We start from the raw sequence: 26598 nt of genomic DNA on the forward strand, positions 1-26598 counted from the left end.
ATCGATTAAAAAGGACTATGGATTAAAGCATCTAATGTCAATGGCCATTCTAAACTGAATGTCCCTGCTCTCGTCAGATCGCAGAAGTTACACAGCTTAAGCCCTCGCTAGTACCAGTGTGGGAGACTGTCTGGGAATCCGTGGTGCGGTTGACTTTTTATTATGTTGTTTAGATTTTGTTTCACAATAGATTAAATAGGACTATGGATTTAGGCTTTTAATGTCAATGGCCATTCTAAGCTGAATGTGCCTGCTCTCGTCAGATCGCAGAAGTTACACAGCTTAAGGCCTCGCTAGTACCAGTGTGGGAGACTGCCTGGGAATCCGTGGTGCGGTTGACTTTTTATTATGTCGTTTAGATTTTGTTTCACAATCGATTAAAAAGGACTATGGATTAATGCATTTAATGTTAATGGCCATTCTAAGCTGAATGTGCCTGCTCTCGTTAGATCGCAGAAGTTACACAGCTTAACGCCTCGCTAGTACCAGTGTGGGAGACTGTCTGGGAATCCGTGGTGCGGTTGACTTTTTATTATGTCGTTTAGATTTTGTTTCACAATAGACTAAATAGGACTATGGATTAAACCATTTAACGTCAATGGCCATTCTAAGCTGAATGTGCCTGCTCTCGTCAGATCGCAGAAGTTACCCAGCTTAAGGCCTCGCTAGTACCAGTGTGGGAGCCTGTCTCGGAATCCGTTGTGCAGTTGAATTTTTATTATGTCGTTTAGATTTTGTTTCACAATCGATTAAAAAGGACTATGGATTAAAGCATTTAATGTCAATGGCCATTCTAAGCTGAATGTCCCTGCTCTGGTCAGATCGCAGAAGTTACACAGCTTAACGCCTCGCTAGTACCAGTGTGGGAGACTGTCTGGGAATCCGTGGTGCTGTTGACTTTTTATTATGTCGTTTAGATTTTGTTTCACAATCGATTAAAAAGGACTATGGATTAAAGCATTTAATGTCAATGACCATTCTAAGCTGAATGTGCCTGCTCTCGTCAGATCGCAGAAGTTACACAGCTTAAGGCCTCGCTAGTACCAGTGTGGGAGACTATCTGGGAATCCGTGGTGCGGTTGACTTTTTATTATGTTGTTTAGATTTTGTTTCACAATAGATTAAATAGGACTATGGATTAAGTTTTTGAATGTCAATGGCCATTCTAAGCTGAATGTGCCTGCTCTCGTCAGATCGCAGAAGTTACACAGCTTAAGGCCTCGCTAGTACCAGTGTGGGAGACTGTCTGGGAATCCGTGGTGCGGTTGACTTTTTATTATGTCGTTTAGATTTTGTTTCACAATCGATTAAAAAGGACTATGGATTAAAGCATTTAAAGTCAATGGCCATTCTAAGCTGAATGTGCCTGCTCTCGTTAGATCGCAGAAGTTACACAGCTTAACGCCTCGCTAGTACCAGTGTTGGAGACTGTCTGGGAATCCGTGGTGCGGTTGACTTTTTATTATGTCGTTTAGATTTTGTTTCACAATAGATTAAATAGGACTATGGATTAAAGCATTTAACGTCAATGGCCATTCTAAGCTGAATGTGCCTGCTCTCGTCCGAACGCAGAAGTTACACAGCTTAAGGCCTCGCTAGTACCATTGTGGGAGACTGTCTGGGAATCTGTGGTGCGGTTGAGTTTTTATTATGTCATTTAGATTTTGTTTCACAATAGATTAAAAAGGACTATGGATTAAAGCATTTAATGTCAATGGCCATTCTAAGCTGAATGTCCCTGCTTTCGTCAGTTCGCAGCAGTTACACAGCTTAAGGCCTCGCTGGTACCAGTGTGGGAGACTGTCTGGGAATGCGTGGTGCGGTTGACTTTTTATTATGTTGTTTAGATTTTGTTTCACAATAGATTAAATAGGACTATGGATTAAGGCTTTTAATGTCGATGGCCATTCTAAGCTGAATGTGCATGCTCTCGTTAGATCGCAGAAGTTAAACAGCTTAACGCCTCGCTAGTACCAGTGTGGGAGACTGTCTGGGAATCCGTGGTGCGGTTGACTTTTCATTATTTCGTTTAGATTTTGTTTCACAATAGATTAAATAGGACTATGGATTAAAACATTTAACGTCAATGGCCATTCTAAGCTGAATGTGCCTGCTCTCGTCAGATCGCAGAAGTTACACAGCTTAAGGCCTCGCTAGTACCAGTGTGGGAGACTGTCTGGGAATCCGTGGTGCGGTTGAATTTTTATTATGTCGTTTAGATTTTGTTTCACAATCGATTAAAAAGAACTATGGATTAAAGCATTTAATGTCAATGGCCATTCTAAGCTGAATGTCCCTGCTCTCGTCAGATCGCAGAAGTTACACAGCTTAAGGCCTCGCTAGTACCAGTGTGGGAGACTGTCTGGGAATCCGTGGTGCGGTTGACTTTTTATTATGTCGTTTAGATTTAGTTTCACAATCGATTAAAAAGGACTATGGATTAAAGCATTTAATGTCAATGGCCATTCTAAGCTGAATGTGCCTGCTCTCGTCAGATCGCAGAAGTTACACTGCTTAAGGCCTCGCTAGTACCAGTGTGGGAGACTGTCTGGGAATCCGTGGTGCGGTTGACTTTTTATTATGTCGTTTAGATTTTGTTTCACAATAGATTAAAAAGGACTATGGATTAAAGCATTTAATGTCAATGGCCATTCTAAGCTGAATGTGCCTGCTCTCGTCAGATCGCAGAAGTTACACAGCTTAAGGCCTCGCTAGTACCAGTGTGGGAGACTGTCTGGGAATCCGTGGTGCGGTTGACTTTTTATTATGTCGTTTAGATTATGTTTCACAATAGATTAAATAGGAATATGGATTAAAGCATTTAACGTCAGTAGCCATTCTAAGCTGAATGTGCCTGCTCTCATCAGATCGTAGAAGTTACACAGCTTAAGGCCTCGCTAGTACCAGTGTGGGAGACTGTCTGGGAATCGGTGGTGCGGTTGACTTTTTATTATGTCGTTTAGATTTTGTTTCACAATAGATTAAATAGGACTATGGATTAAAACATTTAACGTTAATGGCCATTCTAAGCTGAATGTGCCTGCTCTCGTCAGATCGCAGAAGTTACACAGCTTAAGGCCTCGCTAGTACCAGTGTGGGAGACTGTCTGGGAATCCGTGGTGCGGTTGACTTTTTATTATGTCGTTTAGATTTTGTTTCACAATCGATTAAAAAGGACTATGGATTAAAGCATTTAATGTCAATGGCCATTCTAAGCTGAATGTGCCTGCTCTCGTCAGATCGCAGAAGTTACACAGCTTAAGGCCTCGCTAGCACCAGTGTGGGAGTCTGTCTGGGAATCCGTGGTGCGGTTGACTTTTTATTATGTCGTTTAGATTTTGTTTCACAATCGATTAAAAAGGACTATGGATTAAAGCATTTAATGTCAATGGCCATTCTAAGCTGAATGTGCCTGCTCTCGTTAGATCGCAGAAGTTACACAGCTTAACGCCTCGCTAGTACCAGTGTGGGAGACTGTCTGGGAATCCGTGGTGCGGTTGACTTTTTATTATGTCGTTTAGATTTTGTTTCACAATAGATTAAATAGGACTATGGATTAAAGCATTTAACGTCAATGGGCATTCTAAGCTGAATGTGCCTGCTCTCGTCAGATCGCAGAAGTTACACAGCTTAAGGCCTCGCTAGTACCAGTGTGGGAGACTGTCTGGGAATCCGTGGTGCGGTTGAATTTTTATTATGTCGTTTAGATTTTGTTTCACAATCGATTAAAAAGGACTATGGATTAAAGCATTTAATGTCAATGGCCATTCTAAGCTGAATGTGCCTGCTCTCATCAGATCGCAGAAGTTACACAGCTTAAGGCCTCGCTAGTACCAGTGTGGGAGACTGTCTTGGAATCCGTGGTGCGGTTGACTTTTTATTATGTCGTTTAGATTTTGTTTCAAAATCGATTAAAAAGGACTATGGATTAAAGCATTTAATGTCAATGGCCATTCTAAACTGAATGTGCCTGCTCTCGTCAGATCGCAGAAGTTACACTGCTTAAGGCCTCGCTAGTACCAGTGTGGGAGACTGTCTGGGAATCCGTGGTGCGGTTGACTTTTTATTATGTCGTTTAGATTTTGTTTCACAATAGATTAAAAAGGACTATGGATTAAAGCATTTAATGTCAATGGCCATTCTAAGCTGAATGTGCCTGCTCTCGTCAGATCGCAGAAGTTACACAGCTTAAGGCCTCGCTAGTACCAGTGTGGGAGACTGTCTGGGAATCCGTGGTGCGGTTGACTTTTTATTATGTCGTTTAGATTATGTTTCACAATAGATTAAATAGGACTATGGATTAAAGCATTTAACGTCAATAGCCATTCTAAGCTGAATGTGCCTGCTCTCGTCAGAACGCAGTAGTTACACAGCTTAAGGCCTCGCTAGTACCAGTGTGGGAGACTGTCTCGGAATCCGTTGTGCGGTTCAATTTTTATTATGTCGTTTAGATTTTGTTTCACAATCGATTAAAAAGGACTATGGATTAAAGCATTTAATGTCAATGGCCATTCTAAGCTGAATGTCCCTGCTCTCGTCAGATCCCAGAAGTTACACAGCTTAAGGCCTCGCTAGTACCAGTGTGGGAGACTGTCTGGGAATCCGTGGTGCTATTGACTTTTTATTATGTTGTTTAGATTTTGTTTCACAATCGATTAAAAAGGACTATGGATTAAAGCATTTAATGTCAATGGCCATTCTAAGCTGAATGTGCCTGCTCTCGTCAGATCGCAGAAGTTACACAGCTTAAGGCCTCGCTGGTACCAGTGTGGGAGACTGTCTGGGAATCCGTGGTGCGGTTGACTTTTTATTATGTCGTTTAGATTTTGTTTCACAATCGATTAAAAAGGACTATGGATTAAAGCATTTAAAGTCAATGGCCATTCTAAGCTGAATGTGCCTGCTCTCGTCAGATCGCAGAAGTTACACAGCTTAAGGCCTCGCTAGTACCAGTGTGGGAGACTGTCTGGGAATCCGTGGTGCGGTTGAATTTTTATTATGTCGTTTAGATTTTGTTTCACAATCGATTAAAAAGAACTATGGATTAAAGCATTTAATGTCAATGGCCATTCTAAGCTGAATGTCCCTGCTCTCGTCAGATCGCAGAAGTTACACAGCTTAAGGCCTCGCTAGTACCAGTGTGGGAGACTGTCTGGGAATCCGTGGTGCGGTTGACTTTTTATTATGTCGTTTAGATTTTGTTTCACAATCGATTAAAAAGGACTATGGATTAAAGCATTTAACGTCAATGGCCATTCTAAGCTGAATGTGCCTGCTCTCGTCAGATCGCAGAAGTTACACTGCTTAAGGCCTCGCTAGTACCAGTGTGGGAGACTGTCTGGGAATCCGTGGTGCGGTTGACTTTTTATTATGTCGTTTAGATTTTGTTTCACAATAGATTAAAAAGGACTATGGATTAAAGCATTTAATGTCAATGGCCATTCTAAGCTGAATGTGCCTGCTCTCGTCAGATCGCAGAAGTTACACAGCTTAAGGCCTCGCTAGTACCAGTGTGGGAGACTGTCTGGGAATCCGTGGTGCGGTTGACTTTTTATTATGTCGTTTAGATTTTGTTTCACAATAGATTAAATAGGACTATGGATTAAATCATTTAACGTCAATGGCCGTTCTAAGCTGAATGTGCCTGCTCTCGTCAGATCGCAGAAGTTACCCAGCTTAAGGCCTCGCTAGTACCAGTGTGGGAGACTGTCTCGGAATCCGTTGTGCGGTTGAATTTTTATTATGTCGTTTAGATTTTGTTTCACAATCGATTAAAAAGGACTATGGATTAAAGCATTTAATGTCAATGGCCATTCTAAGCTGAATGTCCCTGCTCTCGTCAGATCCCAGAAGTTACACAGCTTAAGGCCTCGCTAGTACCAGTGTGGGAGACTGTCTGGGAATCCGTGGTGCTATTGACTTTTTATTATGTCGTTTAGATTTTGTTTCACAATCGATTAAAAAGGACTATGGATTAAAGCATTTAATGTCAATGGCCATTCTAAGCTGAATGTGCCTTCTCTCGTCAGATCGCAGAAGTTACACAGCTTAATGCCTCGCTAGTACCAGTGTGGGAGACTGTCGGGGAATCCGTGGTGCGGTTGACTTTTTATTATGTCGTTTAGATTTTGTTTCACAATCGATTAAAAAGGACTATGGATTAAAGCATTTAAAGTCAATGGCCATTCTAAGCTGAATGTGCCTGCTCTCGTTAGAGCGCAAAAGTTACACAGCTTAACGCCTCGCTAGTACCAGTGTGGGAGACTGTCTGGGAATCCGTGGTGCGGTTGACTTTTTATTATGTTGTTTAGATTTTGTTTCACAATAGATTAAATAGGACTATGGATTAAAGCATTTAACGTCAATGGCCATTCTAAGCTGAATGTGCCTGCTCTCGTCAGATCGCAGAAGTTACACAGCTTAAGGCCTCGCTAGTACCAGTGTGGGAGACTGTCTGTGAATCCGTGGTGCGGTTGACTTTTTATTATGTCGTTTAGATTTTGTTTCACAATCGATTAAAAAGGACTATGGATTAAAGCATTTAATGTCAATGGCCATTCTAAGCTGAATGTGCCTGCTCTCGTCAGATCGCAGAAGTTACAAAGCTTAAGGCCTCGCTAGTACCAGTGTGGGAGACTGTCTGGGAATCCGTGGTGTTGTTGACTTTTTATTATGTCGTTTAGATTTTGTTTCACAATAGATTAAATAGGACTATGGATTAAAACATTCAACGTTAATGGCCATTCTAAGCTGAATGTGCCTGCTCTCGTCAGATCGCAGAAGTTACACAGCTTAAGGCCTCGCTAGTACCAGTGTGGGAGACTGTCTGGGAATCCGTGGTGCGGTTGACTTTTTATTATGTCGTTTAGATTTTGTTTCACAATCGATTAAAAAGGACTATGGATTAAAGCATTTAATGTCAATGGCCATTCTAAGCTGAATGTGCCTGCTCTCGTTAGATCGCAGAAGTTACACAGCTTAACGCCTCGCTAGTACCAGTGTGGGAGACTGTCTGGGAATCCGTGGTGCGGTTGACTTTTTATTATGTCGTTTAGATTTTGTTTCACAATAGATTAAATAGGACTATGGAATAAAGCATTTAACGTCAATGGGCATTCTAAGCTGAATGTGCCTGCTCTCGTCAGATCGCAGAAGTTACACAGCTTAAGGCCTCGCTAGTACCAGTGTGGGAGACTGTCTGGGAATCCGTGGTGCGGTTGAATTTTTATTATGTCGTTTAGATTTTGTTTCACAATCGATTAAAAAGGACTATGGATTAAAGCATTTAATGTCAATGGCCATTCTAAGCTGAATGTGCCTGCTCTCATCAGATCGCAGAAGTTACACAGCTTAAGGCCTCGCTAGTACCAGTGTGGGAGACTGTCTGGGAATCCGTGGTGCGGTTGACTTTTTATTATGTCGTTTAGATTTTGTTTCACAATAGATTAAATAGGACTATGGATTAAAACATTTAACGTTAATGGCCATTCTAAGCTGAATGTGCCTGCTCTCGTCAGATCGCAGAAGTTACACAGCTTAAGGCCTCGCTAGTACCAGTGTGGGAGACTGTCTGGGAATCCGTGGTGCGGTTGCCTTTTTATTATGTCGTTTAGATTTTGTTTCACAATCGATTAAAAAGGACTATGGATTAAAGCATTTAATGTCAATGGCCATTCTAAGCTGAATGTGCCTGCTCTCGTCAGATCGCAGAAGTTACACAGCTTAAGGCCTCGCTAGTACCAGTGTGGGAGACTGTCTGGGAATCAGTGGTGCGGTTGCCTTTTTATTATGTCGTTTAGATTTTGTTTCACAATAGATTAAATAGGACTATGGATTAAAGCATTTAACGTCAATGGCCATTCTAAGCTGAATGTGCCTGCTCTCGTCAGAACGCAGAAGTTACACAGTTTAAGGCCTCGCTAGTACCAGTGTGGGAGACTGTCTGGGAATCCGTGGTGTGGTTGACTTTTTATTATGTCGTTTAGATTTTGTTTCACAATCGATTAAAAAGGACTATGGATTAAAGCATTTTATGTCAATGGCCATTCTAAACTGAATGTCCCTGCTCTCGTCAGATCGCAGAAGTTACACAGCTTAAGGCCTCGCTAGTACCAGTGTGGGAGACTGTCTGGGAATCCGTGGTGCGGTTGACTTTTTATTATGTTGTTTAGATTTTGTTTCACAATAGATTAAATAGGACTATGGATTAAGGCTTTTAATGTCAATGGCCATTCTAAGCTGAATGTGCCTGCTCTCGTCAGATCGCAGAAGTTACACAGCTTAACGCCTCCCTAGTACCAGTGTGGGAGACTGTCTGGGAATCCGTGGTGTGGTTGACTTTTTATTATGTCGTTTAGATTTTGTTTCACAATCGATTAAAAAGGACTATGGATTAAAGCATTTTATGTCAATGGCCATTCTAAACTGAATGTCCCTGCTCTCGTCAGATCGCAGAAGTTACACAGCTTAAGGCCTCGCTAGTACCAGTGTGGGAGACTGTCTGGGAATCCGTGGTGCGGTTGACTTTTTATTATGTCGTTTAGATTTTGTTTCACAATCGATTAAAAAGGACTATGGATTAAAGCATTTAATGTTAATGGCCATTCTAAACTGAATGTGCCTGCTCTCGTTAGATCGCAGAAGTTACACAGCTTAACGCCTCCCTAGTACCAGTGTGGGAGACTGTCTGGGAATCAGTGGTGCGGTTGACTTTTTATTATGTTGTTTAGATTTTGTTTCACAATAGATTAAATAGGACTATGGATTAAATCATTTAACGTCAATGGCCGTTCTAAGCTGAATGTGCCTGCTCTCGTCAGATCGCAGAAGTTACCCAGCTTAAGGCCTCGCTAGTACCAGTGTGGGAGACTGTCTCGGAATCCGTTGTGCGGTTGAATTTTCATTATGTCGTTTAGATTTTGTTTCACAATCGATTAAAAAGGACTATGCATTAAAGCATTTAATGTCAATGGCCATTCTAAGCTGAATGTGCCTGCTCTCGTCAGATCGCAGAAGTTACACAGCTTAAGGCCTCGCTAGTACCAGTGTGGGAGACTGTCTGGGAATCCGTGGTGCTGTTGACTTTTTATTATGTCGTTTAGATTTTGTTTCACAATCGATTAAAAAGGACTATGGATTAAAGCATTTAATGTCAATGGCCATTCTAAGCTGAATGTGCCTGCTCTCGTCAGAACGCAGAAGTTACATAGCTTAAGTCCTCGCTAGTACCAGTGTGGGAGACTGTCTGGGAATCCGTGGTGCGGTTGACTTTTTATTATGTTGTTTAGATTTTGTTTCACAATAGATTAAATAGGACTATGGATTAAGGCTTTTAATGTCAATGGCCATTCTAAGCTGAATGTGCCTGCTCTCGTCAGATCGCAGAAGTTACACAGCTTAAGGCCTCGCTAGTACCAGTGTGGGAGACAGTCTGGGAATCCGTGGTGCGGTTGACTTTTTATTATGTCGTTTAGATTTTGTTTAACAATCGATTAAAAAGGACTATGGATTAAAGCATTTAAAGTCAATGGCCATTCTAAGCTGAATGTGCCTGCTCTCGTTAGAGCGCAGAAGTTACACAGCTTAACGCCTCGCTAGTACCAGTGTGGGAGACTGTCTGGGAATCCGTGGTGCGGTTGACCTTTTATTATGTCGTTTAGATTTTGTTTCACAATAGATTAAATAGGACTATGGATTAAAGCATTTAACGTCAACGGCCAATCTAAGCTGAATGTGCCTTCTCTCGTCAGATCGCAGAAGTTACACAGCTTAAGGCCTCGCTAGTACCAGTGTGGGAGACTGTCTGGGAATCCGTGGTGCGGTTGAATTTTTATTATGTCGTTTAGATTTTGTTTCACAATCGATTAAAAAGGACTATGGATTAAAGCATTGAATGTCAATGGCCATTCTAAGCTGAATGCGCCTGCTCTCGTCAGATCGCAGAAGTTACACAGCTTAAGGCCTCGCTAGTACCAGTGTGGGAGACTGTCTGGGAATCCGTGGTGCGGTTGACTTTTTATTATGTCGTTTAGATTTTGTTTCACAATAGATTAAATAGGACTATGGATTAAAACATTTAACGTCAATGGCCATTCTAAGCTGAATGTGCCTGCTCTCGTCAGATCGCAGAAGTTACACAGCTTAAGGCCTCGCTAGTACCAGTGTGGGAGACTGTCTGGGAATCCGTGGTGCGGTTGCCTCTTTATAATGTCGTTTAGATTTTGTTTCACAATCGATTAAAAAGGACTATGGATTAGAGCATTTAATGTTAATGGCCATTCTAAGCTGAATGTGCCTGCTCTCGTTAGATCGCAGAACTTACACAGCTTAACGCCTCCCTAGTACCAGTGTGGGAGACTGTCTGGGAATCCGTGGTGCGGTTGACTTTTTATTATGTCGTTTAGATTTTGTTTCACAATAGATTAAATAGGACTATGGATTAAATCATTTACCGTCAATGGCCATTCTAAGCTGAATGTGCCTGCTCTCGTCAGATCGCAGAAGTTACCCAGCTTAAGGCCTCGCTAGTACCAGTGTGGGAGACTGTCTCGGAATCCGTTGTGCGGTTGAATTTTTATTATGTCGTTTAGATTTTGTTTCACAATAGATTAAAAAGGACTATGGATTAAAGCATTGAATGTCAATGGCCATTCTAAGCTGAATGTCCCTGCTCTCGTCAGATCGCAGAAGTTACACAGCTTAAGGCCTCGCTAGTACCAGTGTGGGAGACTGTCTGGGAATCCGTGGTGCTGTTGACTTTTTATTATGTCGCTTAGATTTTGTTTCACAATCGATTAAAAAGGACTATGGATTAAAGCATTTAATGTCAATGGCCATTCTAAGCTGAATGTGCCTGCTCTCGTTAGATCGCAGAAGTTACACAGCTTAAGGCCTCGCTAGTACCAGTGTGGGAGACTGTCTGGGAATCCGTGGTGCGGTTGACTTTTTATTATGTCGTTTAGATTTTGTTTCACAATAGATTAAATAGGACTATGGATTAAGGCTTTTAATGTCAATGGCCATTCTAAGCTGAATGTGCCTGCTCTCGTCAGATCGCAGAAGTTACACAGCTTAAGGCCTCGCTAGTACCAGTGTGGGAGACTGTCTGGAAATCCGTGGTGCGGTTGACTTTTTATTATGTCGTTTAGATTTTGTTTCACAATCGATTAAAAAGGACTATGGATTAAAACATTTAAAGTCAATGGCCATTCTAAGCTGAATGTGCCTGCTCTCATTAGAGCGCAGAAGTTACACAGCTTAACGCCTCGCTAGTGCCAGTGTGGGAGACTGTCTGGGAATCCGTGGTGCGGTTAACTTTTTATTATGTCGTTTAGATTTTGTTTCACAATAGATTAAATAGGACTATGGATTAAAGCGGACTATGGATTAAAGCATTTAACGTCAACGGCCATTCTAAGTTGAATGTGCCTGCTCTCGTCCGAACGCAGAAGTTACACAGCTTAAGGCCTCGCTAGTACCAGTGTGGGAGACTGTCTGGGAATCTGTGGTGCGGTTGACTTCTTATTATGTCGTTTAGATTTTGTTTCACAATAGATTAAATAGGACTATGGATTAAATCATTTAACGTCAATGGCCATTCTAAGCTGAATGTGCCTCCTCTCGTCAGATCGCAGAAATTACCCAGCTTAAGGCCTCGCTAGTACCAGTGTGGGAGACTGTCTCGGAATCCGTTGTGCGGTTGACTTTTTATTATGTCGTTTAGATTTTGTTTCACAATCGATTAAAAAGGACTATGGATTAAAGCATTTAATGTCAATGGCCATTCTAAGCTGAATGTCCCTGCTCTCGTCAGATCGCAGAAGTTACACAGCTTAAGGCCTCGCTAGTACCAGTGTGGGAGACTGTCTGGGAATCCGTGGTGCTGTTGACTTTTTATTATGTCGTTTAGATTTTGTTTCACAATCGATTAAAAAGGACTATGGATTAAAGCATTTAATGTCAATGGCCATTCTAAGCTGAATGTGCCAGCTCTCGTCAGATCGCAGAAGTTACACAGCTTAAGGCCTTGCTAGTACCAGTGTGGGAGACTGTCTGGGAATCCGTGGTGCGGTTGACTTTTTATTATGTCGTTTAGATTTTGTTTCACAATCGATTAAAAAGGACTATGGATTAAAGCATTTAACGTCAATGGCCATTCTAAGCTGAATGTGCCTGCTCTCGTCAGAACGCAGAAGTTACATAGCGTAAGTCCTCGCTAGTACCAGTGTGGGAGACTGTCTGGGAATCCGTGGTGCGGTTGACATTTTATTATGTTGTTTAGATTTTGTTTCACAATAGATTAAATAGGACTATAGATTAAGGCTTTTAATGTCAATGGCCATTCTAAGCTGAATGTGCCTGCTCTCGTTAGAGCGCAGAAGTTACACAGCTTAACGCCTCGCTAGTACCAGTGTGGGAGACTGTCTGGGAATCCGTGGTGCGGTTGACTTTTTATTATGTCGTTTAGATTTTGTTTCACAATAGATTAAATAGGACTATGGATTAAAGCATTTAACGTCAATGGCCATTCTAAGCTGAATGTGCCTGCTCTCGTCCGAACGCAGAAGTTACACAGCTTAAGGCCTCGCTAGTACCAGTGTGGGAGACTGTCTGGGAATCTGGGGTGCGGTTGAGTTTTTATTATGTCGTTTAGATTTTGTTTCACAATCGATTAAAAAGGACTATGGATTAAAGCCTTTAATGTCAATGGCTATTCTAAGCTGAATGTCCCTGCTCTCGTCAGATCGCAGAAGTTACACAGCTTAAGGCCTCGCTGGTACCCGTGTGGGAAACTGTCTGGGAATGCGTGGTGCGGTTGACTTTTTATTATGTTGTTTAGATTTTGTTTCACAATAGATTAAATAGGACTATGGATTAAGGCTTTTAATGTCAATGGCCATTCTAAGCGGAATGTGCCTGCTCTCGTTAGATCGCAGAACTTACACAGCTTAACGCCTCCCTAGTACCAGTGTGGGAGACTGTCTGGGAATCCGTGGTGCGGTTGACTTTTTATTATGTCGTTTAGATTTTGTTTCACAATAGATTAAATAGGACTATGGATTAAATCATATACCGTCAATGGCCATTCTAAGCTGAATGTGCCTGCTCTCGTCAGATCGCAGAAGTTACCCAGCTTAAGGCCTCGCTAGTACCAGTGTGGGAGACTGTCTCGGAATCCGTTGTGCGGTTGAATTTTTATTATGTCGTTTAGATTTTGTTTCACAATAGATTAAAAAGGACTATGGATTAAAGCATTGAATGTCAATGGCCATTCTAAGCTGAATGTCCCTGCTCTCGTCAGATCGCAGAAGTTACACAGCTTAAGGCCTCGCTAGTACCAGTGTGGGAGACTGTCTGGGAATCCGTGGTGCTGTTGACTTTTTATTATGTCGCTTAGATTTTGTTTCACAATCGATTAAAAAGGACTATGGATTAAAGCATTTAATGTCAATGGCCATTCTAAGCTGAATGTGCCTGCTCTCGTTAGATCGCAGAAGTTACACAGCTTAAGGCCTCGCTAGTACCAGTGTGGGAGACTGTCTGGGAATCCGTGGTGCGGTTGACTTTTTATTATGTCGTTTAGATTTTGTTTCACAATAGATTAAATAGGACTATGGATTAAGGCTTTTAATGTCAATGGCCATTCTAAGCTGAATGTGCCTGCTCTCGTCAGATCGCAGAAGTTACACAGCTTAAGGCCTCGCTAGTACCAGTGTGGGAGACTGTCTGGAAATCCGTGGTGCGGTTGACTTTTTATTATGTCGTTTAGATTTTGTTTCACAATCGATTAAAAAGGACTATGGATTAAAACATTTAAAGTCAATGGCCATTCTAAGCTGAATGTGCCTGCTCTCATTAGAGCGCAGAAGTTACACAGCTTAACGCCTCGCTAGTGCCAGTGTGGGAGACTGTCTGGGAATCCGTGGTGCGGTTAACTTTTTATTATGTCGTTTAGATTTTGTTTCACAATAGATTAAATAGGACTATGGATTAAAGCGGACTATGGATTAAAGCATTTAACGTCAACGGCCATTCTAAGTTGAATGTGCCTGCTCTCGTCCGAACGCAGAAGTTACACAGCTTAAGGCCTCGCTAGTACCAGTGTGGGAGACTGTCTGGGAATCTGTGGTGCGGTTGACTTCTTATTATGTCGTTTAGATTTTGTTTCACAATAGATTAAATAGGACTATGGATTAAATCATTTAACGTCAATGGCCATTCTAAGCTGAATGTGCCTCCTCTCGTCAGATCGCAGAAATTACCCAGCTTAAGGCCTCGCTAGTACCAGTGTGGGAGACTGTCTCGGAATCCGTTGTGCGGTTGACTTTTTATTATGTCGTTTAGATTTTGTTTCACAATCGATTAAAAAGGACTATGGATTAAAGCATTTAATGTCAATGGCCATTCTAAGCTGAATGTCCCTGCTCTCGTCAGATCGCAGAAGTTACACAGCTTAAGGCCTCGCTAGTACCAGTGTGGGAGACTGTCTGGGAATCCGTGGTGCTGTTGACTTTTTATTATGTCGTTTAGATTTTGTTTCACAATCGATTAAAAAGGACTATGGATTAAAGCATTTAATGTCAATGGCCATTCTAAGCTGAATGTGCCAGCTCTCGTCAGATCGCAGAAGTTACACAGCTTAAGGCCTTGCTAGTACCAGTGTGGGAGACTGTCTGGGAATCCGTGGTGCGGTTGACTTTTTATTATGTCGTTTAGATTTTGTTTCACAATCGATTAAAAAGGACTATGGATTAAAGCATTTAACGTCAATGGCCATTCTAAGCTGAATGTGCCTGCTCTCGTCAGAACGCAGAAGTTACATAGCGTAAGTCCTCGCTAGTACCAGTGTGGGAGACTGTCTGGGAATCCGTGGTGCGGTTGACTTTTTATTATGTTGTTTAGATTTTGTTTCACAATAGATTAAATAGGACTATAGATTAAGGCTTTTAATGTCAATGGCCATTCTAAGCTGAATGTGCCTGCTCTCGTTAGAGCGCAGAAGTTACACAGCTTAACGCCTCGCTAGTACCAGTGTGGGAGACTGTCTGGGAATCCGTGGTGCGGTTGACTTTTTATTATGTCGTTTAGATTTTGTTTCACAATAGATTAAATAGGACTATGGATTAAAGCATTTAACGTCAATGGCCATTCTAAGCTGAATGTGCCTGCTCTCGTCCGAACGCAGAAGTTACACAGCTTAAGGCCTCGCTAGTACCAGTGTGGGAGACTGTCTGGGAATCTGGGGTGCGGTTGAGTTTTTATTATGTCGTTTAGATTTTGTTTCACAATCGATTAAAAAGGACTATGGATTAAAGCCTTTAATGTCAATGGCTATTCTAAGCTGAATGTCCCTGCTCTCGTCAGATCGCAGAAGTTACACAGCTTAAGGCCTCGCTGGTACCCGTGTGGGAAACTGTCTGGGAATGCGTGGTGCGGTTGACTTTTTATTATGTTGTTTAGATTTTGTTTCACAATAGATTAAATAGGACTATGGATTAAGGCTTTTAATGTCAATGGCCATTCTAAGCGGAATGTCCCTGCTCTCGTCAGATCGCAGAAGTTACACAGCTTAAGGCCTCGCTAGTACCAGTGTGGGAGACTATCTGGGAATCCGTGGTGCTGTTGACTTTTTATTATGTCGTTTAGATTTTGTTTCACAATCGATTAAAAAGGACTATGGATTAAAGCATTTAATGTCAATGGCCATTCTAAGCTGAATGTGCCTGCTCTCGTCAGATCGCAGAAGTTACACAGCTTAAGGCCTCGCTAGTACCAGTGTGGGAGACTGTCTGGGAATCCGTGGTGCGGTTGACTTTTTATTATGTCGTTTAGATTTTGTTTCACAATCGATTAAAAAGGACTATGGATTAAAGCATTTAATGTCAATGGCCATTCTAAGCTGAATGTGCCTGCTCTCGTCAGATCGCAGAAGTTACACAGCTTAAGGCCTCGCTAGTACCAGTGTGGGAGACTGTCTGGGAATCCGTGGTGCGGTTGAATTTTTATTATGTCGTTTAGATTTTGTTTCACAATCGATTAAAAAGGACTATGGATTAAAGCATTTAATGTCAATGGCCATTCTAAGCTGAATGTCCCTGCTCTCGTCAGATCGCAGAAGTTACACAGCTTAAGGCCTCGCTAGTACCAGTGTGGGAGACTGTCTGGAAATCCGTGGTGCAGTTGACTTTTTATTATGTCGTTTAGATTTTGTTTCACAATCGATTAAAAAGGACTATGGATTAAAGCATTTAATGTCAATGGCCATTCTAAGCTGAATGTGCCTGCCCTCGTTAGATCGCAGAAGTTACACAGCTTAACGCCTCGCTAGTACCAGTGTGGGAGACTGTCTGGGAATCTGTGGTGCGGTTGACTTTTTATTATGTCGTTTAGATTTTGTTTCACAATAGATTAAATAGGACTATGGATTAAAGCATTTAATGTCAATGGCCATTCTAAGCTGAATGTGCGTGCTCTCGTCAGATCGCAGAAGTTACACAGCTTAAGGCCTCGCTAGTACCAGTGTGGGAGACTGTCTGGGAATCCGTGGTGCGGTTGACTTTTTATCATGTAGTTTAGATTTTGTTTCACAATAGATTAAATAGGACTATGGATTAAAGCCTTTAACGTCAATGGCCATTCTAAGCTGAATGTGCCTGCTCTCGTCAGAACGCAGAAGTTACACAGCTTAAGGCCTCGCTAGTACCAGTGTGGGAGACTGTCTGGGAATCCGTGGTGCGGTTGACTTTTTATTATGTCGTTTAGATTTTGTTTCACAATCGATTAAAAAGGACTATGGATTAAAGCATTTAATGTCAATGGCCATTCTAAGCTGAATGTGCCTGCTCTCGTTAGATCGCAGAAGTTACACAGCTTAACGCCTAGTAGTACCAGTGTGGGAGACTGTCTGGGAATCCGTGGTGCGGTTGACTTTTTATTATGTCGTTTAGATTTTGTTTCACAATAGATTAAATAGGACTATGGATTAAAGCATTTAACGTCAATGGCCATTCTAAGCTGAATGTGCCTGCTCTCGTCCGAACGCAGAAGTTACACAGCTTAAGGCCTCGCTAGTACCAGTGTGGGAGACTGTCTGGGAATCCGTGGTGCGGTTGAGTTTTTATTATGTCGTTTAGATTTTGTTTCACAATCGATTAAAAAGGACTATGGATTAAAGCCTTTAATGTCAATGGCCATTCTAAGCTGAATGTCCCTGCTCTCGTCAGATCGCAGAAGTTACACAGCTTAAGGCCTCGCTGGTACCAGTGTGGGAGACTGTCTGGGAATGCGTGGTGCGGTTGACTTTTTATTATGTTGTTTAGATTTTGTTTCACAATAGATTAAATAGGACTATGGATTACGGCTTTTAATGTCAATGGCCATTCTAAGCTGAATGTGCCTGCTCTCGTCAGATCGCAGAAGTTACACAGCTTAAGGCCTCGCTAGTACCAGTGTGGGAGACTGTCTGGGAATCCGTGGTGCGGTTGACTTTTTATTATGTCGTTTAGATTTTGTTTCACAATCGATTAAAAAGGACTATGGATTAAAGCATTTAATGTCAATGGCCATTCTAAGCTGAATGTGCCTGCTCTCGTCAGATCGCAGAAGTTACACAGCTTAAGGCCTCGCTAGTACCAGTGTGGGAGACTGTCTGGGAATCCGTGGTGCGGTTGAATTTTTATTATGTCGTTTAGATTTTGTTTCACAATCGATTAAAAAGGACTATGGATTAAAGCATTTAATGTCAATGGCCATTCTAAGCTGAATGTCCCTGCTCTCGTCAGATCGCAGAAGTTACACAGCTTAAGGCCTCGCTAGTACCAGTGTGGGAGACTGTCTGGAAATCCGTGGTGCAGTTGACTTTTTATTATGTCGTTTAGATTTTGTTTCACAATCGATTAAAAAGGACTATGGATTAAAGCATTTAATGTCAATGGCCATTCTAAGCTGAATGTGCCTGCCCTCGTTAGATCGCAGAAGTTACACAGCTTAACGCCTCGCTAGTACCAGTGTGGGAGACTGTCTGGGAATCTGTGCTGCGGTTGACTTTTTATTATGTCGTTTAGATTTTGTTTCACAATCGATTAAAAAGGACTATGGATTAAAGCATTTAATGTCAATGGCCATTCTAAGCTGAATGTGCCTGCTCTCGTTAGATCGCAGAAGTTACACAGCTTAACGCCTCGCTAGTACCAGTGTGGGAGACTGTCTGGGAATCCGTGGTGCGGTTGACTTTTTATTATGTCGTTTAGATTTTGTTTCACAATAGATTAAATAGGACTATGGATTAAAGCATTTAACGTCAATGGCCATTCTAAGCTGAATGTGCCTGCTCTCGTCCGAACGCAGAAGTTACACAGCTTAAGGCCTCGCTAGTACCAGTGTGGGAGACTGTCTGGGAAGCCGTGGTGCGGTTGAGTTTTTATTATGTCGTTTAGATTTTGTTTCACAATCGATTAAAAAGGACTATGGATTAAAGCCTTTAATGTCAATGGCCATTCTAAGCTGAATGTCCCTGCTCTCGTCAGATCGCAGAAGTTACACAGCTTAAGGCCTCGCTGGTACCAGTGTGGGAGACTGTGTACCAGTGTGGCAGACTGTCTGGGAATGCGTGGTGCGGTTAACTTTTTATTATGTTGTTTAGATTTTGTTTCACAATAGATTAAATAGGACTATGGATTACAGCTTTTAATGTCAATGGCCATTCTAAGCTGAATGTGCCTGCTCTCGTCAGATCGCAGAAGTTACACAGCTTAAGGCCTCGCTAGTACCAGTGTGGGAGACTGTCTGGGAATCCGTGGTGCGGTTGACTTTTTATTATGTCGTTTAGATTTTGTTTCACAATCGATTAAAAAGGACTATGGATTAAAGCATTTAATGTCGATGGCCATTCTAAGCTGAATGTGCCTGCTCTCGTCAGATCGCAGAAGTTACACAGCTTAAGGCCTCGCTAGTACCAGTGTGGGAGACTGTCTGGGAATCCGTGGTGCGGTTGAATTTTTATTATGTCGTTTAGATTTTGTTTCACAATCGATTAAAAAGGACTATGGATTAAAGCATTTAATGTCAATGGCCATTCTAAGCTGAATGTCCCTGCTCTCGTCAGATCGCAGAAGTTACACAGCTTAAGGCCTCGCTAGTACCAGTGTGGGAGACTGTCTGGAAATCCGTGGTGCAGTTGACTTTTTATTATGTCGTTTAGATTTTGTTTCACAATCGATTAAAAAGGACTATGGATTAAAGCATTTAATGTCAATGGCCATTCTAAGCTGAATGTGCCTGCCCTCGTTAGATCGCAGAAGTTACACAGCTTAACGCCTCGCTAGTACCAGTGTGGGAGACTGTCTGGGAATCTGTGCTGCGGTTGACTTTTTATTATGTCGTTTAGATTTTGTTTCACAATAGATTAAATAGGACTATGGATTAAAGCATTTAATGTCAATGGCCATTCTAAGCTGAATGTGCGTGCTCTCGTCAGATCGCAGAAGTTACACAGCTTAAGGCCTCGCTAGTACCAGTGTGGGAGACTGTCTGGGAATCCGTGGTGCGGTTGACTTTTTATTATGTAGTTTAGATTTTGTTTCACAATAGATTAAATAGGACTATGGATTAAAGCCTTTAACGTCAATGGCCATTCTAAGCTGAATGTGCCTGCTCTCGTCAGAACGCAGAAGTTACACAGCTTAAGGCCTCGCTAGTACCAGTGTGGGAGACTGTCTGGGAATCCGAGGTGCGGTTGACTTTTTATTATGTCGTTTAGATTTTGTTTCACAATCGATTAAAAAGGACTATGGATTAAAGCATTTAATGTCAATGGCCATTCTAAGCTGAATGTGCCTGCTCTCGTTAGATCGCAGAAGTTACACAGCTTAACGCCTCGCTAGTACCAGTGTGGGAGACTGTCTGGGAATCCGTGGTGCAGTTGACTTTTTATTATGTCGTTTAGATTTTGTTTCACAATAGATTAAATAGGACTATGGATTAAAGCATTTAACGTCAATGGCCATTCTAAGCTGAATGTGCCTGCTCTCGTCCGAACGCAGAAGTTACACAGCTTAAGGCCTCGCTAGTACCAGTGTGGGAGACTGTCTGGGAATCCGTGGTGCGGTTGAGTTTTTATTATGTCGTTTAGATTTTGTTTCACAATCGATTAAAAAGGACTATGGATTAAAGCCTTTAATGTCAATGGCCATTCTGAGCTGAATGTCCCTGCTCTCGTCAGATCGCAGAAGTTACACAGCTTAAGGCCTCGCTGGTACCAGTGTGGGAGACTGTCTGGGAATGCGTGGTGCGGTTGACTTTTTATTATGTTGTTTAGATTTTGTTTCACAATAGATTAAATAGGACTATGGATTACGGCTTTTAATGTCAATGGCCATTCTAAGCTGAATGTGCCTGCTCTCGTCAGATCGCAGAAGTTACACAGCTTAAGGCCTCGCTAGTACCGGTGTGGGAGACTGTCTGGGAATCCGTGGTGCGGTTGACTTTTTATTATGTCGTTTAGATTTTGTTTCACAATCGATTAAAAAGGACTATGGATTAAAGCGTTTAATGTCAATGGCCATTCTAAGCTGAATGTGCCTGCTCTCGTTAGATCGCAGAAGTTACACAGCTTAACGCCTCGCTAGTACCAGTGTGGGTGACTGTCTGGGAATCCGTGGTGCGGTTTACTTTTTATTATGTCGTTTAGATTTTGTTTCACAATAGATTAAATAGGACTATGGATTAAAGCATTTAACGTCAATGGCCATTCTAAGCTGAATGTGCCTGCTCTCGTCAGATCGCAGAAGTTACACAGCTTAAGGCCTCGCTAGTACCAGTGTGGGAGACTGTCCGGGAATCCGTGGTGCGGTTGACTTTTTATTATGTCGTTTAGATTTTGTTTCACAATCGATTAAAAAGGACTATGGATTAAAGCATTTAATGTCAATGGCCATTCTAAGCTGAATGTGCCTGCTCTCGTCAGATCGCAGAAGTTACACAGCTTAAGGCCTCGCTAGTACCAGTGTGGGAGACTGTCTGGGAATCTGTGGTGCGGTTGAGTTTTTATTATGTCGTTTAGATTTTGTTTCACAATCGATTAAAAAGGACTATGGATTAAAGCATTTAATGTCAATGGCCATTCTAAGCTGAATGTCCCTGCTCTCGTCAGATCGCAGACGTTACACAGCTTAAGGCCTCGCTGGTACCAGTGTGGGAGACTGTCTGGGAATGCGTGGTGCGGTTGACTTTTTATTATGTTGTTTAGATTTTGTTTCACAATAGATTAAATAGGACTATGGATTAAGGTTTTAAATGTCAATGGCCATTCTAAGCTGAATGTGCCTGCTCTCGTCAGATCGCAGAAGTTACACAGCTTAACGCCTCGCTAGTACCAGTGTGGGAGACTGTATGGGAATCCGTGGTGCGGTTGCAGTTTTATTATGTCGTTTAGATTTTTTTTCACAATCGATTAAAAAGGACTATGGATTATAGCATTTCATGTCAATGGCCATTCTAAGCTGAATGTGCCTACTCTCGTCAGATCGCAGAAGTTACACAGCTTAAGGCCTCGCTAGTACCAGTGTAGGAGACTGTCTGGGAATCCGTGGTGTGGTTGACTTTTTATTATGTCGTTTAGATTTTGTTTCACAATAGATTAAAAAGGACTATGGATTAAAGCATTTAATGTTAATGGCCATTTTAAGCTGAATGTGCCTGCTCTCGTTAGATCGCAGAAGTTACACAGCTTCACGCCTCCCTAGTACCAGTGTGGGAGACTGTCTGGGAATCCGTAGTGCGGTTGACTTTTTATTATGTCGTTTAGATTTTGTTTCACAATCGATTAAAAAGGACTATGGATTAAAGCATTTAATGTCAATGGCCATTCTAAGCTGAATGTCCCTGCTCTCGTCAGATCGCAGAAGTTACACAGCTTAAGGCCTCGCTAGTACCAGTGTGGGAGACTGTCTGGGAATCCGTGGTGCTGTTGACTTTTTATTATGTCGTTTAGATTTTGTTTCACAATCGATTAAAAAGGACTATGGATTAAAGCATTTAATGTCAAAGGCCATTCTAAGCTGAATGTGCCTGCTCTCGTCAGATCACAGAAGTTACACAGCTTAAGGCCTCGCTAGTACCAGTGTGGGAGACTGTCTGGGAATCCGTGGTGCGGCTGACTTTTTATTATGTCGTTTAGATTTTGTTTCACAATCGATTAAAAAGGACTATGGATTAAAGCATTTAATGTCAATGGCCATTCTAAGCTGAATGTCCCTGCTCTCGTCAGATCGCAGAAGTTACACAGCTTAAGCCCTCGCTAGTACTAGTGTGGGAGACTGTCTGGGAATCCGTGGTGCGGTTGACTTTTTATTATGTTGTTTAGATTTTGTTTCACAATAGATTAAATAGGACTATGGATTAAGGCTTTGAATGTCAATGGCCATTCTAAGCTGAATGTGCCTGCTCTCGTCAGATCGCAGAAGTTACACAGCTTAAGGTCTCGCTAGTACCAGTGTGGGAGACTGTCTGGGAATCCGTGGTGCGGTTGACTTTTTATTATGTCGTTTAGATTTTGTTTCACAATCGATTAAAAAGGACTATGGATTAAAGCATTTAATGTCAATGGCCATTCTAAGCTGAATGTCCCTGCTCTCGTCAGATCGCTGAAGTTACACAGCTTAAGGCCTCGCTAGTACCATTGTGGGAGACTGTCTGGGAATCCGTGGTGCGGTTGACTTTTTATTATGTCGTTTAGATTTTGTTTCACAATCGATTAAAAAGGACTATGGATTAAAGCATTTAATGTCAATGGCCATTCTAAGCTGAATGTGCCTGATCTCGTCAGATCGCAGAAGTTACACAGCTTAAGGCCTCGCTAGTACCAGTGTGGGAGACTGTCTGTGAATCCGTGGTGCGGTTGACTTTTTATTATGTCGTTTAGATTTTGTTTCACAATCGATTAAAAAGGACTATGGATTAAGCTTTTAATGTCAATGGCCATTCTAAGCTGAATGTCCCTGCTCTCGTCAGATTGCAGAAGTTACACAGCTTAAGGCCTCGCTAGTACCAGTGTGGGAGACTGTCTGGGAATCCGTGGTGCGGTTGACTTTTTATTATGTCGTTTAGATTTAGTTTCACAATCGATTAAAGAGGACTATGGATTAAAGCATTCAATGTCAATGGCCATTCTAAGCTGAATGTGCCTGCTCTCGTCAGATCGCAGAAGTTACACAGCTTAAGGCCTCGCTAGTACCAGTGTGGGAGACTGTCTGTGAATCCGTGGTGCGGTTGACTTTTTATTATGTCGTTTAGATTTTGTTTCACAATCGATTAAAAAGGACTATGGATTAAAGCATTTAATGTCAATGGCCATTCTAAGCTGAATGTGCCTGCTCTCGTCAGATCGCAGAAGTTACACAGCTTAAGGCCTCGCTAGTACCAGTGTGGGAGACTGTCTGGGAATCCGTGGTGCGGTTGACTTTTTATTATGTCGTTTAGATTTTGTTTCACAATCGTTTAAAAAGGACTATGGATTAAAGCATTTAATGTCAATGGCCATTCTAAGCTGAATGTGTCTGCTCTCGTCAGATCGCAGAAGTTACACAGCTTAAGGCCTCGCTAGTACCAGTGTGGGAGACTGTCTGGGAATCCGTGGTGCGGTTGACTTTTTATTATGTCGTTTAGATTTTGTTTCACAATAGATTAAATAGGACTATGGATTAAAGCATTTAATGTCAATGGCCATTCTAAGCTGAATGTCGCTTCTCTCGTCAGAACGCAGAAATTACACAGCTTAAGGCATCGCTAGTACCAGTGTGGGAGACTGTCTGGGAATCCGAGGTGCGGTTGACTTTTTATTATGTCGTTTAGATTTTGTTTCACAATCAATTAAAAAGGACTATGGATTAAAGCATTTAATGTCGATGGCCATTCTAAGCTGAATGTGCCTGCTCTCGTCAGATCGCAGAAGTTACACAGCTTAAGGCCTTGCTAGTAACAGTGTGGGAGACTGTCTGGGAATCCGTGGTGCGGTTTACTTTTTATTATGTCGTTTAGATTTTGTTTCACAATAGATTAAATAGGACTATGGATTAAAGCATTTAACGTCAATGGCCATTCTAAGCTGAATGTGCCTGCTCTCGTCAGAACGCAGAAGTTACACAGCTTAAGGCCTCGCTAGTACCAGTGTTGGAGACTGTCTGGGAATCCGTGGTGCGGTAGAATTTTTGTTATGTCGTTTAGATTTTGTTTCACAATCGATTAAAAAGGACTATGGATTAAAGCATTTTATGTCAATGGCCATTCTAAGCTGAATGTGCCTGCTCTCGTTAGATCGCAGAAGTTACACAGCTTAACGCCTCGCTAGTACCAGTGTGGGAGACTGCCTGGGAATCCGTGGTGCGGTTGACTTTTTATTATGTCGTTTAGATTTTGTTTCACAATCGATTAAAAAGGACTATGGATTAAAGCATTTATTGTCAATGGCCATTCTAAGCCGAATGTGCCTGCTCTCGTCAGATCGCAGAAGTTACACAGCTTAAGGCCTCGCTAGTACCAGTGTGGGAGACTGTCTGGGAATCCGTGGTGCGGTTGACTTTTTATTATGTCGTTTAGATTTTGTTTCACAATCGATTAAAGAGGACTATGGATTAAAGCATTTAATGTCAATGGCCATTCTAAGCTGAATGTGCCTGCTCTCGTCAGATCGCAGAAGTTACACAGCCTAAGGCCTCGCTAGTACCAGCGTTGGAGACTGTCTGGGAATCCGTGGTGGGGTTGAATTTTTATTATGTCGTTTAGATTTTGTTTCACAATCGATTAAAAAGGACTATGGATTAAAGCATGTAATGCCAATGGCCATTCTAAGCTGAATGTCCCTGCTCTCGTCAGATCGCAGAAGTTACACAGCTTAAGGCCTCGCTAGTACCAGTGTGTGAGACTGTCTGGGAATCCGTGGTGCGGTTGACTTTTAATTATGTTGTTTAGATTTTGTTTCACAATAGATTAAATAGGACTATGGATTAAGGCTTTTAATGTCAATGGCCATTCTAAGCTGAATGTGCCTGCTCTCGTCCGATCGCAGAAGTTACACAGCTTAAGGCCTCGCTAGTACCAGTGTGGGAGACTGTCTGGGAATCCGTGGTGTGGTTGACTTTTTATTATGTTGTTTAGATTTTGTTTCACAATAGATTAAATAGGACTATGGATTAAAGCATTAAACGTCAATGGCCATTCTAAGCTGAATGTGCCTGCTCTCGTCAGAACGCAGAAGTTACACAAATTAAGGCCTCGCTAGTACCAGCGTTGGAGACTGTCTGGGAATCCGTGGTGCGGTTGAATTTTTATTATGTCGTTTAGATTTTGTTTCACAATCGATTAAAAAGGACTATGGATTAAAGCATTTAATGTCAATTGCCATTCTAAGCTGAATGTCCCTGCTCTCGTCAGATCGCAGAAGTTACACAGCTTAAGGCCTCGCTAGTACCAGTGTGGGAGACTGTCTGGGAATCCGTGGTGCGGTTGACTTTTTATTATGTTGTTTAGATTTTGTTTCACAATATATTAAATAGGACTATGGATTAAGGCTTTCAATGTCAATGGCCATTCTAAGCTGAATGTGCCTGCTCTCGTCAGATCGCAGAAGTTACACAGCTTAAGGCCTCGCTAGTACCAGTGTGGGAGACTGTCTGGGAATTCGTGGTGCGGTTGACTTTTTATTATGTCGTTTAGATTTTGTTTCACAATCGATTAAAAAGGACTATGGATTAAAGCATTTAATGTCAATGGCCATTCTAAACTGAATGTGCCTGCTCTCGTTAGATCGCAGAAGTTACACACCTTAACGCCTCGCTAGTACCAGTGTGGGAGACTGTCTGGTAATCCGTGGTGCGGTTGACTTTTTATTATGTCGTTTAGATTTTGTTTCACAATCGATTAAAAAGGACTATGGATTAAAGCATTTAATGTCAATGGCCATTCTAAGCTGAATGTGCCTGCTCTCGTCAGATCGCAGAAGTTACACAGCTTAAGGCCTCGCTAGTACCAGTGTGGGAGACTGTCTGGGAATCCGTAGTGCTGTTGAAATTTTATTATGTCGTTTAGATTTTGTTTCACAATCGATTAAAAAGGACTATGGATTAAAGCATTTAATGTCAATGGCCATTCTAAGCTGAATGTCCCTGCTCTCGTCAGATCGCAGAAGTTACACAGCTTAAGGCCTTGCTAGTACCAGTGTGGGAGACTGTCTGGGAATCCGTGGTGTGGTTGACTTTTTATTATGTTGTTTAGATTTTGTTTCACAATAGATTAAATAGGACTATGGATTAAAGCTTTTAATGTCAATGGCCATTCTAAGCTGAATGTGCCTGCTCTCGTCCGATCGCAGAAGTTACACAGCTTAAGGCCTCGCTAGTACCAGTGTGGGAGACTGTCTGGGAATCCGTGGTGTGGTTGACTTTCTATTATGTTGTTTAGATTTTGTTTCACAATAGATTAAATAGGACTATGGATTAAAGCATTAAACGTCAATGGCCATTCTAAGCTGAATGTGCCTGCTCTCGTCAGAACGCAGAAGTTACACAACTTAAGGCCTCGCTAGTACCAGCGTTGGAGACTGTCTGG

The 26598-nt window shown here is 42.0% G+C and overlaps 12 pseudogenes; all 12 read left to right on the forward strand.

The window, feature by feature from the left end:
• Positions 1 to 8965: 8965 nt before the first annotated feature.
• Positions 8966 to 9082, forward strand: LOC142673578 (5S ribosomal RNA; annotated as a pseudogene).
• Positions 9083 to 9896: 814 nt separating this feature from the next.
• LOC142674171 (5S ribosomal RNA) lies at positions 9897 to 10010 on the forward strand (annotated as a pseudogene).
• A 629-nt stretch (positions 10011 to 10639) lies between these two features.
• On the forward strand, positions 10640 to 10756 carry LOC142673769 (5S ribosomal RNA; annotated as a pseudogene).
• A 1016-nt stretch (positions 10757 to 11772) lies between these two features.
• On the forward strand, positions 11773 to 11889 carry LOC142673771 (5S ribosomal RNA; annotated as a pseudogene).
• Positions 11890 to 13260: 1371 nt separating this feature from the next.
• On the forward strand, positions 13261 to 13377 carry LOC142673773 (5S ribosomal RNA; annotated as a pseudogene).
• Positions 13378 to 14393: 1016 nt separating this feature from the next.
• Positions 14394 to 14510, forward strand: LOC142673774 (5S ribosomal RNA; annotated as a pseudogene).
• A 999-nt stretch (positions 14511 to 15509) lies between these two features.
• LOC142674177 (5S ribosomal RNA) lies at positions 15510 to 15626 on the forward strand (annotated as a pseudogene).
• Positions 15627 to 16997: 1371 nt separating this feature from the next.
• On the forward strand, positions 16998 to 17111 carry LOC142674227 (5S ribosomal RNA; annotated as a pseudogene).
• Positions 17112 to 18299: 1188 nt separating this feature from the next.
• On the forward strand, positions 18300 to 18413 carry LOC142674194 (5S ribosomal RNA; annotated as a pseudogene).
• Positions 18414 to 19620: 1207 nt separating this feature from the next.
• On the forward strand, positions 19621 to 19736 carry LOC142674120 (5S ribosomal RNA; annotated as a pseudogene).
• Positions 19737 to 19993: 257 nt separating this feature from the next.
• LOC142674228 (5S ribosomal RNA) lies at positions 19994 to 20107 on the forward strand (annotated as a pseudogene).
• A 1745-nt stretch (positions 20108 to 21852) lies between these two features.
• On the forward strand, positions 21853 to 21969 carry LOC142673775 (5S ribosomal RNA; annotated as a pseudogene).
• The last annotated feature ends 4629 nt before the right edge of the window (positions 21970 to 26598 follow it).

Source organism: Rhinoderma darwinii (genome assembly GCF_050947455.1).
Source record: "Rhinoderma darwinii isolate aRhiDar2 chromosome 1 unlocalized genomic scaffold, aRhiDar2.hap1 SUPER_1_unloc_5, whole genome shotgun sequence".
NCBI classification, from domain to species: Eukaryota; Metazoa; Chordata; class Amphibia; order Anura; family Rhinodermatidae; genus Rhinoderma; species Rhinoderma darwinii.